The 14,175-nt window shown below is 50.1% G+C and overlaps 1 long non-coding RNA gene across 1 annotated transcript in view; it reads right to left on the reverse strand.

Moving 5' to 3' along the window:
- Positions 1-2,390: 2,390 nt before the first annotated feature.
- LOC144761903 (uncharacterized) overlaps positions 2,391-14,175 on the reverse strand; it is a 134,147-nt gene continuing 122,362 nt past the window's right edge. Inside the window, exon 3 of the long non-coding RNA XR_013595940.1 lies at positions 2,391-3,866. This is a non-coding gene — a long non-coding RNA (uncharacterized LOC144761903). The remainder of the gene's footprint in view (positions 3,867-14,175) is intronic.

The following is a 14,175-nucleotide window of genomic DNA, read 5'->3' on the forward strand; positions in this document are numbered from 1 at the left end:
GCCTGTTGGTGGGCCATCAGGAAGTTTAATCCTTTCATTTGGGGTATATATTTTGTGTTGAGGACAGACCATGACCCCTTAGGTTCAATTCTGTCAGGTGAAAAGATTAAAGAGCATACACCCAGAATTGCAAGATTGTCATCTAAATTGTTGCAATACAATGTTGATGTAGTTTACTTACCTGGTCCAAAGAAAGTAATGGCTGATTTTCTGTCTTGTTTCCCTATTTCGGAGACCGAAATGGAGCTAGATAAGGATGATGACAGGACGACTGTTTGTACCCGTTATTGATGTTGAAAGTATGTGTGCCATTAGTGAATCTGAGTGGAGAAGAGAGCTGACCAGGCATGATGTTCTCGTTCAAGTAATGAACTTTGTCAAAAAAGGATGGCCTAAAGAACATAATGTTACTTATTAATTTCAAACCTTTGTAAAAATATCCCATGAGCTCACTGTAGAAGATGGTATTCTCCTACGAGGAGATAGACTGATTCCTCCTAAAAGTTTAAGGTCACGTTTGCTTAATGGTGCACATGAGGGGCATTTAGGCAAGACTCTGACCGAAGGCATACTGAGAGAAGTGTTCTGTTGGCCACATATGGACATGGATGTTGATGACCTCATTGATAAATGTGTGGTTTGTGGATGTTCAGAAAAAAGTAAGGACTCTCCCCATGCAACCAGTTGATTTCCCGAATAGACGGTGGGAAAAAATTGGCATTGATTTAGTTGGCCCATTCAATCTTCTTCCCCTGTCTTCTCGTTTTGCTGTGTTTGCTATCAACTACTACTCCAAGTTGCCAGAAATTCGGTTCATGAGTGAACCTACCTCTACGAACATCATTCATTTTCTCAAAGATATTTTCCTACTATCATGTCCGACAATAGTGTACAATTTGTCAATTCAGAATTCCAAAGTTTTTGAAACACGGGGGTATTGTGCATCTCAAACATTCCCTTTACCATCCTTAAGCAAACGGGCTCGTTGAACGAATGAATAGAGTTTTAAACAATTGTGTACAATGAGCTATCGCGAGCAAGTGTGTAGTGGAAAATGTGGTGCAGTCCATGCTTTGGTTTTACCGTACAATGCCACATTCTTCCACAGGGGTCTCCCCATTTGAACATTTGAGGGGGAGGAAACCTTCCTCAAAAATGTGCCCAGGTCGGATGTCAAAGTGGGTGAAAATGAATGTTATGGATGATGTGGATGAGTTCGCTAGATTGAATGTTAACAAGGCTCAAGAAAAACTGAAAAAACTATTTTGATGATAGAAAGAAAACAGTTTCTCTCAAAATCTGTGTGGGGGATGTGGTGCGTATTAAAAGCCCCATTCACACACCCAAGGGACGTTTCAAGTATTCAGATCCTTGCATAGTTGACAAAGTGTGTGGCAACGCCATTAGAGCTAATTACAAAAACTGGTGGAACATTTGCAGAGTGGTTAAAATGAGGGATCAAAAGGTGCTTGACAATGGGTCTGATGATAATGAGTTTTGTGCAAAGTTAAATGTAAACTCTGACTCTGTTTCCAAAGGGAATAATGCAAACTGTCTGCATCTTCACAGGAGCATGCGTGTTCGTAATGTTCCTTTGAAATTCCGATGATGTCATTCTGTACATTGTTTCTACGTTTTCCATGATACAGTGGGGTCTTTATATGTTCCATAATTACATTTCTTCTTGTTGTTTCTTCTATCTTTATTTTCCTCACCCTGTTCTCTTTTTGTTCTATCTTTTCTTTTGTTTTTTTTCCTTATTTTTGTTTTGTTTCTCTTTCTCTGTTGGTTCAGCAGTTCACTGTCTGTTTATTGTTATTAAACGTTTGTGGAAAGGAGATAATGTAGTGTTCACTATGTGGGTGCCTGCCTGTCCAAGCACCCGTACTTAGAACTCAGTTTGTTGTCATGTTCTTAGTTCCTTTTAGAATGTGGAGGATTCTATGTTGGCAGTTGCACTGATACTCTTGACCATCCTGACTGCTGCTGCGTATCTCCTGACTAGAATAAAATCACTTCAAAACGAGACAAGCCTGAAGTAGTTACTACAAATTGCTTTAAAAGTTTACCCTGTATAGAAATCGAAAATAAAATATTGATTGACTGTCGAGCCAAGGGAGGGATGGATAATTGTAAATTACTGAAGCCACACCTAGGTATACAGAGAAGAAAAGAGTGACAGGAAAAAAAGCCATAGAATTCGACATCATGATAGGCAGGCAAGCAGAGAGGTAGATAAAAGGTTATATAGATGCTGAGACAGTGACATGAAGTAACATTATCTTTACTAAAAATACCTTTCTTTTTTTTCTTTTGCTTCAAGAGTTTGCCCTTTACTGCTCCTAGGTGATGTTGGATTATTCACAGAATTAAGCCAGTGAAATTGAGCATCTGATCCAGCAATCACATCAGTGTAATATAGTTTATTGTGATCCTTTTTCTTTCTTTTGGCACATGATTTGACTATTATTTCAGCATTCACTTACAGTCTATATTGACGCATTGACACGTTAATTTAATTCACTGTTCAGATGAACCCATGCAGTGCAATGTTACGATCATATTCATCATATTTCCATTAAACAATATTATTCAGTTGTATGTTATACATCTTTAATGCAATGTTTGTAAACCAAGGCAATAACAAAAAATAGATTTAGAACATTCTTCTCTTATAAATGCTGATCCACCCAGAAGAGTATGGCCTCATTTATTAGGGATTGGTTTAGGGCAGTGCCACAAGTCTTCTTGCTACGCTGCCTTCGCCAATGTGAAAGGGCAGTAATGCACCTTATTTTTGAAATGTGGTGCATTCCTGACCATTCCTCCTGCGCTAGTGCACAATTTGCTGCCTAGCACCAACGTAGGCACCCTTGCAGTATGCAAGGGTGCCTCCATTGCAGGCAGGCAGGATTGTTTCTGTGGAGGAAGGAGAACCCTTTTGCACAAAAACATTTCAAAGAGGTGCTTTCCTCTTTCTACATGTGCTGCAGAATTCAGCACACATGAACAGAGCAAAAAACAATGAGAAATTAAAAGATTTCTCCTTGTTACGCCTGCTCTGGGGAGGTTTACATCTTTAAGTAAACCTGGGTCAGCGTCAAAATCCATGGGTGTTACATGGAAGCAGAGTAAGGCAAGACAGCGACTTGCATTGCTTTGTCTGTCTCAATAATTATGAGGCCTTGCAAAGCCACGCAGGATGGCTTTGCGTCGCCTCATAGATATGATTTAGAGGCTTGCACCACTGGAGCATCAAAAAAAGTGACGCTCCAGTGGCACAAGCCTCTCACAAATAAGCCTCCTATTGTTCACTACCACTCCACACACAAAGAACGTACAGTTAGCAGGTTTTACTGAATTTTCTATCATATTTGGTTACATTTCCTTGTTCCATATGTTCAGCAAAGAACAATTGCAGAGTATTTTTGATCACAGCCTGCTCCGCTATCATCGAACCAAAGAACCACAGAACTGCATACTCCAAAGTTATGAGACCCATAAAGTTGCCATAGAAACCAGAATAGTCCCACGGACAGGCATTGAAGTGCTTGAGAAGGACTCCTGTGGAGAACTCCCAACCATAAATCCAAGTTGTGTAGACAAGGCACCTCACAAAAATGTTGCATCTCGTCCTAAGGAAAAGGAATAGTCTTTCAATCACAAAGATGGCTGTGCCATATATAAAAAAGGACCAGATACTGGTATAACCAGTAAATTTCCAGCTGAAGTTTTCAACAAGTTCCCAAATTGCTGTAAATGTGATCTCACAGAGGTACCCGTGTAGGGCATAGATGTACCACCTGGACAAAGCAGCGACAGGTCGCGTTGCAGCAGCCATTCTTTTCTTCAATGTTCAGTTGTCCCTGAAATTAAAACAGCTATCTAGTAAATAAAAAAATAATTACGAGTAAATAATTATATAATTTATGCATTTATATCTTGACAGTGCTTTGCATTTATTACTAGTCACATACTCATCAGTGTTCTTCAGACACTTCCATACCAGACCATAATATTTTGGAGCACTCGCTCATGACTATGGATGACGGGACTCATGTCCACAGGCTACCTGTTCATGGTAGGAGTCCAGTTTGGGGCCGGTGTAGTGCCCATTGCCAATTTCTCTGCTCAGGATGGGCACCAGGGCCCAGGCAGCATGACCAGAGCAACTTACCGCTCATCTTGGGATACATGGTGATGGAACACAGGTATACACCCACTACATTGATAGCACTATATTGGGTATCATTACATCATAGGTTCAAAGTCGGGAGCCACCACATTGTAGGTAGGTTCAGGAAAGTAGTAATGCTTTAAACATATTCATGATTTAAATGTCAACTCTTGTGTGTGTATGTATGTGTCTGTGTGTGTGCATGTATTTCTGTACATATATATGAGTGTATGTGTGCATACAATACAGGAAACATAGTTAAAAACTGAGTAATGGTTCTAGCTCAAACACATAAAACCACTGAAATTCACCAGTTATAGCTATTAACGCACACAACACACAACTTACTTGAGGGCGTGCACACAGGTTTTGGCCAGGCTCGGTTCCCAACACACTGTGGCTTCTAATCTAAGCTATGAGCAGCAGAAGTCACTGCCTTGCATTACTCTGCCCCAGGGAGTCGTTCCATGGGTGGAGCATGGTAGACCTGGGAGTGCATCAAAATGCTACCTTTACCCCAGGAAGGCATAATGAAGAGAAATGCTTATTTCTCCTCTTTTTTCCTCTTTCTACCTGTGCTGCAATCTGTACATGGCTACCAACAGGCCCCCATGTTCACGGGGAGGGTGGTGGTGGTGGAGGGTGGGGTGTGTGAGAGGTCCAAACTAAAACTCCCAACAGGCCCCCATGTTCATGGGGAGGGTGGTGGTGGTGGAGGGTGGGGTGTGTGAGAGGTCCAAACTACAACTCCCAACAGGCCCCCATGTTCACGGGGAGGGTGGTGGTGGTGGAGGGTGGGGTGTGTGAGAGGTCCAAACTACAACTCCCAACAGGCCCCCATGTTCACGGGGAGGGTGGTGGTGGTGGAGGGTGGGGTGTGGGAGAGGTCCAAACTACAACTCCCAACAGGCCCCCATGTTCACGGGGAGGGTGGTGGTGGTGGAGGGTGGGGTGTGTGGGGTGTGTGCGACAGGAAACAGAAATGTCTACAAATCCATATGAACTTGTAATGTCCACATTACTGACCAGCTCTATCTTGTCCCTCAGGTGATCGTGAACTGACTGGGGAAACCAGTACCCGGCCGCAAGCCTCGCCTCCCACACATACCGGACTCTCTGGTGACGATGACACAGGCAGCTCCGGTGCGGAGGATGGAGCGGGACCAAGCACACAGCCAGGGCCATCTGGCTCACAGGGACTCCCGGGCCCGACAACCGTCGCATGTGTGACTCCAGCGACACCTGCCTCTGTGATCTGCAGAGTCCCCACCACCACCACCAGTACCACCAGTACCACCAGTACCACCAGTACCACGACTCCTGCCTGTGCCACCCAGCCTAACCCAGCGCACGACGCAGGTCCATCGGCCTCACACCCAAGCAGGGTGAGTGGGCCACAAAGGAGAGAGGCGACGGGACATCAGGCAATCAGGCGACCCACACTCCGCCGTACAGAGGAAGGACAGCTACCCCATCCTGTGGCAGAGTCCCTACAAGCCCTTGCCAGGTGCCAGGCGTCATACGACCGTTCCCAGGAACATGCAGATCGTGCACACCAGGACTCAGTGGACAACACCAACATGTTGCGCGAAATCTCGGGGTACCTTGGCCAGATAGTGCACATCATGTGCCAGCAGACAACAATGTGGAGGGAATGGATTGCCCGGAACAACCCCCCCCTCCACCAATTGTCGTAGCGCTACCGCCACCGTCACCTCCACCTCCACCGCCACCGTCACCTCCGCCTCCACCGCCGCCACCACCACCTGTGCCCCTGGCGACGGATGTGGCCCAGGAACAACCTGCACCCCCAGCTGACTCTGTTCCACCTCAGAGACGGAGGGGCCGCCCGAGGCTGGAAGTGGGTGAGAGCAGTGTTGGAGCGCCATCCACACGCTCCAAGAGGGGCCGCCAATGACTTTGTCACTGCCTGTGCCAGACATTCACCCTGCAAAGTATCCTGTCCCACATAGACAATCATTGCCACTGGTCTGCTGGACTAGCCTGACACCCCCCAATGTGGTGTCAGCACGGACATTTCATCTGCCATTACCTTCAACTGCAACTCCCTCCCCCCCACTTACTTGTAAATATTCACCAGCACAAAAGCACAACCTGTAAATAAATTTCACTTACACACTCAATGATGTTTTGCCTCTATGTTTATTCACATGATTGCCTTCAGAAACAGACGTAAACAGGTTCAGGAATCCTAGTCGTACATGATCATGGCGCTGCGGTAGTGACCTAGGGAAAATCAGAGACAGCAAACACACGTCAGGAAACAGATTCACACACATCACAGCACACTGCACAGCAACATTACACAAACTACACTCATCACTAAAGCATGGGATGAGAGGACACACATCATGGAGACTTGTATGTCCAAAGAAATGAAGATACACATATGCAACCATCACAAACAAGAACACACAGCTGATGCACCCCACATCCACACAACACCAGCAAACATACATAAGGCATTGTCAACTGGCACAAGAGGTAGTTACTCACATTCAAGGGAAGTAGCGATTAATGAGCTGGCGCCTCTGGTCCACACCTTCCTCCTCACCACTATCCTCATCAGTCGACATGGGTGGGATGGGAGGCCGAGGAACTTCTTCGTCTTCAGGGTCCAAGAGCAGTTCAATGTCATTGCGCACTGCCAGGTTGTGGAGCATGCAGCAGGCAATCACGATCCTGCATACTTTTCCTGGTGAGTAAGGCAGGGCCCCTCCGGTCTTATCCAGGCACCGAAACCTAGACTTTAGCAGTCCAAAGGTACGTTCAGTCACTCTCCGTGTCCTTCCATGTGCATCATTGTAGCGCATTTCACCCGCTGTAGTAGGATTACGTATGGGACTGAGGAGCCAGGGCCGGTTTGGGTACGCCGAGTCGCCTATGTAGGGGGATGACTGACACAAACATCACAACAAGATATGGTGGGTACCCCATGCCACACAGAGATCACAAGAGTCCCCACTGCACACTCACCAACAAGCCACGCTTGACCGGGTCGCAGATTTGCCATCAGTTGGGGGACAATGCTGCTCCGCATGATGTGGGCGTCATGTGCGGAGCCAGGAAATCTTGCACACACATGGGAGATGATATTGTTTGCCAGGCACACCACCTGCACGTTCAGCGAATGGAAGTGTTTGCGATTCCTAAAAACCTGCTCACGTGCCCGTGGTGGAATGATAGCGATATGTGTGCCATCAATTGAACCCACAACGTGTGGTATGTGGCCCAGTGCATAGAAGTCTGCTTTGACTGCTGCCAACTCTTCCGGCCGTGGGAAATGTATGTTGTCATTCTTGTACAGCATCATAGCTGTTAAAACATCACGACGTACCGTGCTGAACATGGACTGTGACATCCCCCCGGCATATCCAACTGTGTACTGAAAGGTGCCAGTAGCAAAGAAATGTAGTGCCGCCATAACCTTTGCAGTGGGTGTAATCGAACCAGGATACGTCCTACGTGGCTGCAGATGAGGAGACAATTGTGCAACAAGCTCCATCAACCGACGTCGATCCAGCCGGAATTTCCTAATCACCTCCTCGTCAACCATATCCTCCAGCACAGTGTATGGCCGATGCACATTTGGAGCCCTCCTGTGTGGGAGAGAAATGTAACTTGGGTCAACTTACAAACGACGCATACGTGTGCAACTCCATCACATGTGAGCCAACATTAGCAACAACAAATTTTCTAGGGAGAATGGTCATATGTGTGACATCTCTGATAGTCTATACAATACGGAGTGCCCCTTTAACAAAGTGCAGCCACTTGCAACAGGAAGTGTGTCAACGCAACGTAGTCACATGTGAACCTTACTGACAATACGTGTGTCTTTACCCTAATGTTTAGTAGCCACATCACAGACACCCATGCAAGTGCATGCACACAAACGATAATGATACACACACACCATGTCATCATGCACCAATGCCAACACCAATAATGTTGTGCATACGGTAATTACATGCATGGTGACACAACGTCCAAAACACATACACTGAATGCATGTGTACCACCACCACTGTAGTCACCTCGCCAGAACCACACACTGACAACAGATGCATAATTCGGCCATACAGCCGTGATGTAATGTGTAGTTGGGAAGATGTAATAACGTCTGTAGGGTCACACCCGACGTCAACACGTCCAAATGCACATCTGTTGCCCATTGTGTGCCCACCGATGGGCATAGTATGGACACACATGCAATAGTGTATGACATATGACCTTTCCCTATCACGCTCACAACCCTCATGACGCAACTGCACACAACACATCACGGTGCAGCGTCTGACAAGATAACATAATTGGCGCCGCCATGGCGGTGCACAACTTCCGCTACTTCCCAAAGGCCATACGCGGCCAGCGTCCCTCTTCCCATTGGCTGCATGTGCATGGACCTTCACGGGCACACATCGGCAACCGCACGTGCAAGCTTCAGGCACGGATGCTTCAGTTGCAACAATGTTCTATCACTGGCGCCACCATGGCGGTGCACGTACTCAGCGGGGGGGGGGTGCAGGCCTATACACCCTTTAGATGTACTCAATGGACATGCCAGTTCATGTCCCCTCTTACAGTCACATTGCATCATCCACAGTACACCGGCCGGAGCGGCCGGGCCAAGGACAGCCGTGCCGGCCATGTACACAACCGCCATGCCGGCCATGTACACAACCGCCGTGCCGGCCATATACACAACCGCCGTGCCAGGCCATGTACACAACCGCCGTCCTAGGCCCGGCCTGGCACGGCGGTTGTGTACATGGCCGGCACGGCGGTTGTGTACATGGCCGGCACGGCCGTCCTTGGCCCGGCCGCTCCGGCCGGTGTATGGTGGATGATGCAATGTGACTGTAAGAGGGGACATGAACTGGCATGTCCATTGAGTACATCTAAAGGGTGTATAGGCCTGCACCTCCCCCGCTGAGTACGTGCACCGCCATGGTGGCGCCAGTGATAGAACATTGTTGCAACTGAAGCATCCGTGCCTGAAGCTTGCACGTGCGGTTGCCGATGTGTGCCCGTGACGGTCCGTGCACATGCAGCCAATGGGAAGAGGGACGCTGGCCGCATATGCCCAATCGCAAGTAGCGGAAGCAGTGCACCGCAACAACAGGGCCAGTCATTGGCCCATTTCACGAACACGCTTCCAGGGCTGACCAATTGCTGGCGACGTATGCCACTGACACGTGCTGAGGGCCCTATTTATGTGTGTTGGCCAAAATCACACATCCTACCCTGGGGACCAGTGCTGCCTGTTCACCTCGACCTGCTGCTGCTGCTGAGCTGACCACCGACTGCTGCCTGTGACCATCACCTCGACCTGCTGCTGCTGCTGAGCTGACCACCGACTGCTGCCTGTGACCATCACCTCGACCTGCTGTTGCTGCTGAGCTGACCACCGACTGCTGCCTGTGACCATCACCTCGACCTGCTGCTGCTGCTGAGCTGACCCCCGACTGCTGCCTGTGACCATCACCTCGACCTGCTGCTGCTGCTGAGCTGACCACCGACTGCTGCCTGTGACCATCACCTCGACCTGCTGCTGCTGCTGAGCTGACCACTGACTGCTGCTCTTGTGCCATACTCCGTGATCTTGCCATGTCGAGAGGCAAAGAGATCCGGTCTCGTCCCTTCACCGCCGCGGAGCTTGATGTCCTCGTGGACGGTGTGCTCCGCAACTATGGACGCCTCTACGGCGCACCCGGACGGGTGGTAAGTGCAGTGTGGGACATGATGGTGTGCATGAGGGGGCCAAATAATCCTGCCTACTGCAATCTTAGCTGTGTAGTGTGGGCTCGACATATGTTCCGGATTGTGCATGGCTGCTGACAGATACGTGTTGCCCCTATGTGTGTGACAGGCCAACTGTCCACTGACTTACACCCTTTTGTCTCCCATCATGGTAGGTCAAGCTGCACCTTCGCAAGGACGTGTGGAGGAGCATTGCACGGGAAGTACGGGCATTGGGGGTGAGCAACAGACGACATACACACTGCCACAAACGCTTGGACGACATTTCCAGGCTGAGCAAGAATGTAGCGGAAGTGACACTGGGGATGATTCCAAGGACGCCCCGTCTGGCCCGACGCTCGATGACCCCTCTCATGCACCGTATCATTGCAGTGACGCATCCTGAACTGTCCGAACGTCTGAGTGTCGATCAACAGCAAACTAGCGGTGAGCATACTGTCTGTGTAGGAAACTTGTGAGTGCAATGCATGTATTGGTGCACAGACACAGTATTGAGTTCCGTGTTGCGTATGTATCTCTGTGATGCCATGTTGGTCCCATTGGGTGGGTGTCATTTGACATCCAGGTCCGCCATGTTGACACGCCAATTGCTTAGTAGTTGAGTGTTGAAGCACATCCCCTAGTGGTCCATGGCCCCATGGCAGGAAATGTGTGCAGATGTACGTGCTCCTGCCCTGTCCGCATGCTGTACATGTGTCACGGCCACCAACGTTTATGTAATGTGAGGATGACTGGTAGAGGTGGGCCGTGTGCAGGATGGGGGCTACAATAACTTTGTCAGCTATGGAATTTGGCAATCCTTGTCCTTCTGTACGTGAGTGTGCCCATGACTTACACCTCTTTTATGTGCATTTCAGCTATGACAGAGGACACTCAGCCACAGATGGAGGAGATTAGTCGAGGAAATGAGTCCGGGTCAGACTTCGCACACACGCAGACTGACACAGAGGAGGGCAGCGCCGGAGAGGGGGACAGGACCGTCCCTGAGGACTCGCATGTGGAGACACCATCGTCCTCATCTTCGGAAACTCTTGGTGAGCCTACACTGTTGTCACAGACTGGGAGTGGGCAATCATCACCTTCTGTCGGAAGACAGCACACAGGGCCCACACTTCCGCCAACTGCACCATGTACTGTTTGTGGCCGCAGGAGTAGGGGGAGCAGAGTGGCGTTCGGTGCAGGCACCGCTGCCCCTGAGCCAAAATGCACTGTGTGCTGAGGCCGTTGATCTGCTGCGACAGCTGTGTGTGGGGCAGACCAATATGACAAATGCTTTCCAAGACCATGATAGGAAGTTGGGGCAGGTGGTGGCATTCATGGAAGGGATGCATGGCGATCTTGCTGGTCTACACAGGACAGTGCAGTCATTGGCAAGCAGTGTGTCGTCTGCAATAGTACAGTCGCATGGACAGGGTGCTACTTCTGTTTCCCCATCTACACCACCGGATGTCTCAGGGGGTAGTGATTATTCTGAGCAGGACTCAAATACAGGTTATTGCACTAGAAGCAGCGTCAGACAGCACGTCAGGGCACGCAGGGCACAGACCCCATCCCCTAGATCAGCTAAATCTGTTCACGAAGACAACGTCAGATATACTGGAGTACACACACACGATCCACAAGTGTTGTTGGGGGACATGCCTTCAGGAGCTACACAGGCATTCAACACAAAAGGTACTCCCAAGGCAAGGGATACTCACAAGTCCATGGACAGTCCCTTGGACAAGGCCACTCAAAAGACAAAGGACCCTCCTAAGAGCAGGGAGACTCCCAAGGGCAGGCCCACAACAGAGGAAAGGGACCCTCCCAAGGACAAGGACAGTCAAAATACAAAGGCACCTCCTAAGAGCAGGGAGACTCCCAAGGGCAGGCCCACAACAGAGGAAAGGGACCCTCCCAAGGACAAGGACAGTCAAAAGACAAAGGCACCTCCTAAGAGCAGGGAGACTCCCAAGGGCAGGCCCACAACAGAGGAAAGGGACCCTCCCAAGGACAAGGACAGTCAAAATACAAAGGCACCTCCTAAGAGCACAGAGACTCCCAAGGGCAGGCCCACAACAGAGGGAAGGGACCCTCCCAAGGACAAGGACAGTCAAAAGACAAAGGCACCTCCTAAGAGCAGGGAGACTCCCAAGGGCAGGCCCACAACAGAGGAAAGGGACCCTCCCAAGGACAAGGACAGTCAAAAGACAAAGGCACCTCCTAAGAGCAGGGAGACTCCCAAGGGCAGGCCCACAACAGAGGAAAGGGACCCTCCCAAAGACAAGGACAGTCTAAAGACAAAGGCACCTCCTATGACCAGGGAGACTCCCAAGGACAGGCACACAACAGAGCATGGTCCATCTCCCAAGGCCAGGGACACACACAGAGAGCAGGTGTCTACTGGAGACAGGTACACCACAGATGACAAGTCTGCTGGCAGGAACAGGGCGGCGACCAGGGCACAGGCAAAATCCAGAGACAACACTCCACCTAAGGATAAGGCACATACTACGGACAAGGCTTCTAGCATGGACAATGGCGCAATCAAGGACAGGCATACTTCACCCCTGGCTGCACTGAGGCTGATGTTTTCAACTGAACGCCAAACAGATGTCTCCGCGGCGGAGTCCCCCCATACCCCCACTCCCATCCAGCCCAGTCAGAAGCAGAGGAGGGAGTCCCCTGTTGTTGCATCCCCCATTACACATGAATCTGAGTCCAGGCGGCAGGCACACAGCAAACGACAAGCAGGCTCCAGCACGTCCCCAGAAACCCGATACCCGGCTGCAGATGCTCCACCTATGGTGGGTGATAATTCTTTAGAGTCCCCACCACTTGGTAGTCCTGTCCTGTCCAGGGTGCACTCACACATCCCTAAGAAACGCAGACACACACCATTGACACCTGCCCACCCCGATGTCGCTCAAGGTCAGCTATCCCCAGCTCCCAGGGCCACCCTGCCTCCTGGCCCATACAGCCCTGTGGCTCATCATTTCAGTGGTCCCAGTGGCGCAGGTGCAGTTGACTCTCATGTATCAGATAGTGGCACTGTGTCTGTTGTTGGCTGTCATGCATCATGTAGTGGCACAGTCTCTGTTGTGCCCTCTCCTGTTGCAGGTCCTGGCAGTGTATCTGGGTCTATGGCTCACGTGTCAGTGAGTAGATCTGTGGCTGTGTTGCACACTCCTGTTTCTGGTTCTGGCAGTCTGTCTGGGTCAGTGGGTCACGTGTTAGTGACTACATCTGTGGCTGTGTCTCACATTCCTGTTGCTGGTGCTGGCAGTGTGTCTGGGTGTGTGGCCCATGTGTCTGTCACTCGGGCTGTGGCTGTGTCTCACACTCCTGTTGCTGGTGCTGGCAGTGTGTCTGGGTCCGTGGCACATGTGTCTGTAACTCGGGCTGTGGCTCACACTCCTGTTGCTGGTGCTGGCAGTGTGTCTGGGTCCGTGGCCCATGTGTCTGTCACTCGGGCTGTGGCTGTGTCTCACACTCCTGTTGCTGGTGCTGGCAGTGTGTCTGGGTCCGTGGCCCATGTGTGTGTCACTCGGGCTGTGGCTGTGTCTCACACTCCTGTTGCTGGTGCTGGCAGTGTGTCCGAGGCAGGTAGTTCACGCAGTCCCCCTGATTCTGCGATGTGAGGTGCTGATCACTTCACTCAAATGTTATTTCACATGGTGTGTCCATTGAGAACTGCGTTGCACTCTTGTGGTCCCTGGGACGGGTTGGTTGGGACACGTACTTGTGCTGCCTCTGATGTAGCTGCTCTGTACTCCACAATGCCCTGTTGATGTTCTGGTACTGCATTCTGCCCTCTCACATGCTGACTCTGATGGACCTGTTCAGTGCCATGGACTGTTGATGCACTTGGCCCCTCTCACGTGCTGCCTCTGATGGACCTGTTCAGTGCTATGGACTGTTGATGCACTTGGCCCCTCTCACGTGCTGCCTCTGATGGACCTGTTCAGTGCTATGGACTGTTGATGCACTTGGCCCCTCTCACGTGCTGCCTCTGATGGACCTGTTCAGTGCTATGGACTGTTGATGCACTTGGCCCCTCTCACGTGCTGCCTCTGATGGACCTGTTCGGTGCTATGGACTGTTGATGCACTTGGCCCCTCTCACGTGCTGCCTCTGATGGACCTGCTCTGTACTCCACAATGCCCTGTTGCTGTTCTGATACTGCATTCTGCCCTCTCACATGCTGCCTCTGATGTAGCTGCTCTGTACTCCAC

Source organism: Lissotriton helveticus, chromosome 6, assembly GCF_964261635.1.
Source record: "Lissotriton helveticus chromosome 6, aLisHel1.1, whole genome shotgun sequence".
NCBI classification, from domain to species: Eukaryota; Metazoa; Chordata; class Amphibia; order Caudata; family Salamandridae; genus Lissotriton; species Lissotriton helveticus.